Source organism: Vigna umbellata, chromosome 9, assembly GCF_029865625.1.
Source record: "Vigna umbellata cultivar VRB3 chromosome 9, Vumbellata_1.0, whole genome shotgun sequence".
NCBI lineage: Eukaryota > Viridiplantae > Streptophyta > Magnoliopsida > Fabales > Fabaceae > Vigna > Vigna umbellata.
Genome location: NC_142173.1, coordinates 19,068,400 through 19,076,201, shown reverse-complemented (window position 1 = coordinate 19,076,201; position 7,802 = coordinate 19,068,400).

Sequence of the window (7,802 nt, the reverse complement as noted above, 5' to 3'; positions counted from 1 at the left end):
ACAACGGCGATAATCGAACAGCGGCGACAACTCGATTGTGCAGCAGAACGGAGCCCCAAGAACGGGAGCTCTGACACCAAGTTGAAAATAGGACTGATTTTATTATTCAGAATCATAAAAAATACATTCACGTGTCCTCTATTTGTAATAATATAATTCTCCTAAAAAAGGAAATAGGGAAACTAGGTAAACAAAATAAAATAGAAGATTATATATCTATTTTCTCTAATTAGGAAGATTCTAAAGATATCTTCTCTAATTACAACAATAATCAATACCTTCTTCTTGACAATAGCCTTTAATGTCTAATCTTGCTTTTTTCTTTGTAATATGACCATCCTCATCCAACTTGTTTCTGAAGACTCATTTTGGAAATCGATTGTCACAAGTGATAATGGATTATTTCAAGCCGTTATGGGTTTTGGAAAACGTGATAATCGATTATCCTAAGTGATAATCAATTATTCCTGAACCCTGGATAATATCAAAACTTGCGGTGATAATCGATTATCCCCTAAGATAATCGATTATTGCCGAGACGAACCATTTTCCACTTTTGCTTGTGATAATCGATTATCAATTGTGATAATCGATTATTTCCGCAAGAAATCACTATGTTATGAAACTTCTAAGTGTTTACAATTGAAAAATAAATGTAGAAATAAGTAGGCTAAGTGTCTCAACCAAGAGGGGGATGAATCGGTTTCTCTTTAAAAAAATATATTCTTTTAAAAGATTTTCAAATTCTTTTGAAATTTCTTGGAATGTATCAACAAAGAATGAAAGACAAAGTAAAAGTGTAGGGAGAGAAAGATTCACACAGCAGTTTATACTGGTTCAACCACTGCCTACATCCAGTCCTCTTTCAATCAACCTTAGATTGAAAGGATTCCACTATATTGATTGAGTTGTTTCAAGCAAGACATACAGAGACAACCCTCTCAATCTATTCTCCTCTCTAACTCCAAATCCAATATAGAAACCTAGAAAGAACAACCTCTTTCTGTTAACCCTTAGAGATACCCCACTTTAAGTCACTAGAACTTCTCTAAGTCTTCTTCCTGACCGCAGTAACAGGGAACACAAACAACCTTGATTGTAGATAACTCTGATATGATATCATACACCTTGACGTGGAGAAAGTGATCAGCAATGTTGAAGCTGAAAGTTCTTCAAAGAATCTTTATGAATTTCCAAATATGTCAATCTTGGTTCTGAAGCAATCAAGACGCCCTTGCAATAATATCTCAACAAACAAATCAAATATGAAAGTTATGAATCATTAAAGTTGTTCAATACAGAGAGCAATGCGTCTATTTATAGATTTTCTCATGTCTGACACAATTTAATCGATTACTCAAATAAGGTAATCGGTTAAGCAATTCCTTTTGCATTAACAGATTTACATTTCACGCATTTAACAGATTAACAAAAGCATGTATTCAATAACTCAAATCATGTAAGCCATTGTATTTAAAAATATAATTGTTATATGACAGTTATGACTATTCTTGAAAAAGGTTTTCATTCAAAACACAATTTAACCGATTAAGAAATTAATGTAATCGGTTAAGTTCCAAACATAAGAACTTTTGAAAACTTTTTTCATTCAAAACACATCAATGCACTCAATAAACATGTGCAGGCATAACTATGAGTTTTAATTGATTATACCCATAATCTAATCGGTTAAAACTTGATGTTTTGCCACTGTTAAGCATGTATTGATATATGATGAATTGAAACAGATTATGCAAACTATGTAATTGATTAATTCATACAAATATGGAATGTGCAAAGTGTTTTAGGAAAATATTCATTTATAAAACAATGAATACACATCACAAATAGTTCAGACACAATTACAAATATAATCAAGCAACAATTTTGCCATGTGCAATAAACTATAAAACATTTTTGTTGTCATCATAAAACACTCAAATGTGAGATATGGGTTCAGGTTTTCATAGCTCTCCTTATCAACAGTCTCCCCCTTTTTTTTGCGATGCACAACACGAAATTGTTTTCCAGTTACTTTTCCCCCTTTGAGCATTAACAAAAAATGTCAATACTAGTAACATGGAAATAAAGTACATAAAGAAGATTTATAACAAATACATCAAGAAGTTCTTACAGACCATCATTTTAAGAATGTGATGCCCCCTATCATAATGCAGTATATCACTTTCAACAGCATGAGCAATAATGAGATTTATAATAGATTTAAATCAGAGCTCATAATATCATATGAACACAGTATGACAGTATAAAGTATCACTATACTGAGTTCACAGAATGTATCATGATGCATCATATTCCATTTGCAAAATACTAAAAATGTTTATGCAGCAGATATGAAACACAGAGTATAATTGTCATAGCAATGCATATCATTTTATACAATAGTAGAATGAATACTATATAAAGAAAGACTAACTAAACCTAACAACTCAACTAACAACTAATTTTGTAATCTATTTCCACCTATCATACACATTATATCCTATATTGTTTTGAGCAAGAACTTAAATGTTGTCGTATGATGTCTGTAACACCCCTAGCGGAGTGCCACTTATCAATAATACAATCCAAAATTTATGCCAAACTTTTTTTTTATTTAAACACCATTGCTTATAAACGTTTGTATAAAATCTTGGAAATAAAGAAAAAAAAAACGTCCGAACGTATTACAATATAAAATTCAAACCTTACAATTTTCAAATCCAATATTCAAAACATAGAATAACTTTAAAATATAAAACATAATAAAATTCCCCACAGAAAAACCCCTTTTCTCTCACTGCATTGCTCATGTTCTGCCTTATTTGCATTGCCATCTACTCTTGTACAAGTACGATCATTGTAGGTGGAACCACAACCACAAAAGGAAAAGGTGAGTAACTAAGAATATAACATAACATACAATTCAATAATCATATTCTTAAAACACAGACTATACTATTCGTTACATCACATCATCTCCCAATACTCAACTCATAACTCCGACATCACATTATGTCTCAATGCTCAACCCATAACACAAACTATCACCACCTAGACTATCGTAGTCATTAATTTACAATACATCAGAGTATTCAACTCATAACTTAATGAATATATACAAGCTTATGTTGTTTCCTTGAATTTTGTCATACCAATCCTGTTTACCAAAACAAGGCGATTCAAACCTGTTTACCAAAATAGGGCGATTCGAGCCGTCTTCCATCGCAACTTTAAACCTATCTCCCCGACTTCTCAAGAAATTACGAATAAAAACTTCGGTTAGGCGCACCCACCGAACACTAGACTCACACAAGCCGAAGTCATTGGGCGAGACATCCAACCCTCTCCAACCCTCGCGCACGAGAAAAGGTTGACAATCAAATATCTGTCTCTGCAAAGACCAAATATCATATTATATTACAATACGAACATCAAACGCTCCACAAAATTCCAAGAAAATAACAAATGCTTGCTCTCATAACCACACCATCACAACCATACATATTTCACAATAACATGTATAAAGTAAACCACAACCATTGACCAACAATTAATCAAAAAATTACAATAATTAAATTAATTAATTTTCACTAACACATCCTATGAAATTACTAATTTCACATTTCCATGAACAGTATTTTCAGTGCATCCTATTTTTACTAAGTTCAAATCACACATTTTTAATGTATCCTTTATTCTCTTAAACAGACTCCTTTTTATATTTATCAACACAAATGGACCCAGGGCCATTAAAATATAATTTCCTCTAACTTCCATGGTAGGTCCCACATGATTGTAGCCAATTCTCACCAAACCCCCCTTTTTCTCTCTTCCTTTTTCATTTTTTTTACGTAACACTCTCTTCCTCTTCCCTCCTTCTCTTTTATTTTCATTCATTTACAAAAAAACTATACTTCATCCATCTTTTCTCACAATTACCGTGTACCCACTCCCTGTATCTACCACTTTCACCTTCTTTCCTAGTGTTAAAAGCTACGCACTTCATTCCATGGACCTACACCATTTACGTAACCACCGCTCCTCAAACTTCCACTTTTTTCTTTTCTTCTCTCTCCTTCATTTATTACACACGGCCCCACCTCACACACATGTCCTTTCATTTTGTCTTCTCTTCACTCTCTCCACCAAACTTACTTTGCAACATAGACTCGTCTACAGTACTTCATTCCTTCTCTTTTGACTTTTCAACCACACCCTTCTTCCATCTTTCTTTTTAGGTTTAATAGGTTCGGAGGTCCTTATATTTGTGGGTTCGTTTCAATTGGGTCCTCCAATTTTGAAAGTGATCAATTTGGTCCCTAATTTAACAAAATTGAGTCAATAATACCCTTTCCGTTAAATGTAATGGACGACATTAACTTTTTAAACATGTAGCATGTTGAGGCATCCTTTTATTTGCAGGTTGCACAGTTTTATTTGAAGGATGCTTCAACATACCACATGTTTAAAACGTTAATGCCGTCCATTGCATTTAACGGAAAGGGTATTATTGACTCAATTTTGTTAAATTAGGGACCAAATTGTTCACTTTCAAAATTGGAGGACCCAATTGAAACGAACCCACAAATATAGGGACCTCCGAACCTATTAAACCTTCTTTTTACATTGCATTTCATTCTTTTCTCTCTTTCCTTCCATGCTCACGGCCCACCACTCTTTGCATGCTACACTTTTTTTTTCCTTCTCTTGTGTCCAGACGCATGCAATTACCCATTCTCCCTTTTTTTCCTTTTCAACACCAAATTAAACACCACTCTTTCTTTTCTTCTCCAATTCTCTACGTCACACACCACCTACACACCTACATTCTTCTTTCTTTCTTTATTTGAATTTTCAACTTACTCACATTTCTCACACACATGTTTACGTCAAACACCTCCTCACTCTTTCTTCTAATTTTTCTTCTCTTTTCCTTTCAAAGACCCTTCAAAGCTTTTTGGGTAACTGATAACACTTGATTTCACTGTTATCTGTGATGCAATTTTGATAGTAAATTATCCCTTTTTGACTTTGAAATTTGCTTAAACTCTTGTTTTTAGTTAAATTGGGTGAATAAGAGAATTGAGGTTATACTTAATGATTTTGTAGGATATTGATATGTTTTAGAAGAAGAGTAAAAGTATCAAGGATGTGAAACTCGAGAGGGACAACAAAAGCACCAGAAAAGAAGGATGAAGAAGGTGTAGGGCGCCTGGTTGCCTTTTTTTGGGCCCTCAGCGCAAGTAGGCTCGCATGGACACCTGGTTGCGCTCTTCAAGGGCCCTCAGTGTTGAGGTTCGCGCATCATCTCCTGCTTTCCATCCTGGGGGCGCTGAGCGCCAATCTGTTGCACCACAGGATGTTTGGTTGCCCTCAACCAGGGCCTTCAGTGCTAGTCTTCTCGCAGTTGCGCCTGCTTGCCCTTAGTTGGGGCACCGAGCGCTGGCGACGCTGGCCCATGAAGAATTTTCGATCTATTTAACGCCTTCTACAGATTAGGGTTCGTATCTTTTGACGGTTGAAGAACAAAGACACAATTTTCGACCCTTTGGAGGAAGATTGGGATGCGGGAGCTTTCCTTCTCACTTTCTAGGGTTTCCATTCATTCATTCTTCCATTGTACACCAAGGTTCTCCATAACAATGGAGAACTAAACTCATTTGTTGTTGGGGATGATGTAACCTCTAAACTTTCATGTATTTGAACATGTTTCAAATAATTTATGCTTCTTTCAATGAATGTTAGTGATTTTCTCCTATTCGTAATGCTTGTCTTGTTTTGGCCCTTCATGACTTGATGTTTGATTTGTTTGAGTATTGGGAATATCTTATGAATCATGATCTGGAGGATTTCACCCAAAGGGAATATTGCCTAGGGATAGGACGTTTGGTTGTCTTAAGCTTCTTTTATTAATGCGGAATTTGTTATTAGGGATTCAAGGGATTGTTGTCTAATAATCAAGACTAGGCTTTTTACGCCAAGGGATCAGATTCTAAGTAATTTCGTAAGTGACATTAACATTCCAATAAAGAAGATGAGTTCTAATATGCATGAAAGTGATGTAGGTGAAATCTAACCCCAACAACATCATCATCTCATATCATCTCAATAACATTCATTCATTCTTGTTTTAGCCTCAATAGATCAATTTTACATTCAAGTTATTATGTTTATTTTTATCACAATTAAATCTCATTCAAATAAATTGTTCTCCAGTCTTAATTAGTTAAGTGATTATACAATTGTTTAGTAACACAAGTCTCTTGGGAAACAATACTTGATCCTACCATTTATTATTACTTCATACGATTCAGTACACTTGCCGATTCATTAACAATAATCTTCCCTTTCCATTATGCTTTCCTCATGTTCTTCTTCCACCTATGACAACAAGCTTCATCTTTCTTCACTATTTTTCATTAAACCCATGTACCCCAACTCATCAAAACCTCACGTACACTTCACTCATTCTTATAACTCATTCCTTTCTCTTCCAACAATGAAAGAGAACTCTCAGTTCTCTCCTACCCACACTCTTGGTCAAAGAGTGTAGATAAATGTTCCTCAATATATATAATTCATGCAAGGTAAAATTAAACAAGATACACACCATAGAAACATTATTTTAAGTGTAACCATAACATTTTTTCGTACACAAACAACATCCCAATTCACTCAACATGTACACCCATTCCAACAACAACACTTTTTCATAAAATATAAACATGTATAGTCCATTATATACCACATATAATAGCAAAACAAAAATGAACATGTGAATACTCATTTTCCATGCAGCAACACATAAAACTTAAACATAAAAGAAGAGTGCATGCATCAACATCTTATTTTTAATCTCAACAGAAAAGAAAGAGAGCATGCAACATGTTATCTTCTACCCATCATACACCATGTTATATCCCAAGTTAAAACCCCTTACCTCTAGTTCCAAGCTAGCTTCCAAGGTTCTTAGGTTTCTTTCCTTCACTAGACTAGCCCTTCCCTTCTCCAATTTCCTCTTCAAGTTACCTCCCAAGCTCCAAATTAGGGTGGCTCTAAACCCTTTTCTCTCACCAACTTGGTTTCTCTCCAAGGATGCCTCTCAAACTCACGGTTCTCTCTCTCTTTTCCACTCTCCAAGTGTTTGTAATGCAACCTAACTAACTTAAAATTACACACTTAAGTATAACTAATCCTTAACCACCCCTTCAAGGTCACTCCCAAGGGCACCCTACACAACCCATTTCAGATTCTCCCATTCCTAATTCCATATTAACTCCAATAAAACATTACTGGAATGTATGTAATTGGTAGATTTAAAGTGTGTTTAAATGTCTCTATAATACTCATTTATGTAGCACTAGTGCAAAAATAGCGTATAACGTCATGCGTTCAACGTCCAACCACTGAATAACCAACGTTAAAAATGATTGGTAGCATTTTTGTAAATAAATGCAATTATTAGACGTCGTTTAAAATTGTAATTCGACATCAATTTGCTATATTGGGTAAATTTTGCGAAAATGTTTGGCACGAAGGTGAAAATGTATTTACGTATGACACTGAATTCCCTACAATTAGATGTCAAAAGGATAAAAAACGTTGAATGCCCTAGCGTTAAATGTTAAAAGGTTAGTGAATTCAATAAAAAATTGAGCGGGAGATTGAAAATTCATTCACTTTATCTTAGCGCGCGATACCCTATTCTCTGCTCAAACTTTTCTGGAACGAAGTTTGACGACCATCACATGTAATCTTTCTTCATTTGTTACAAATGCATGTTAATTAACTACTTTAGG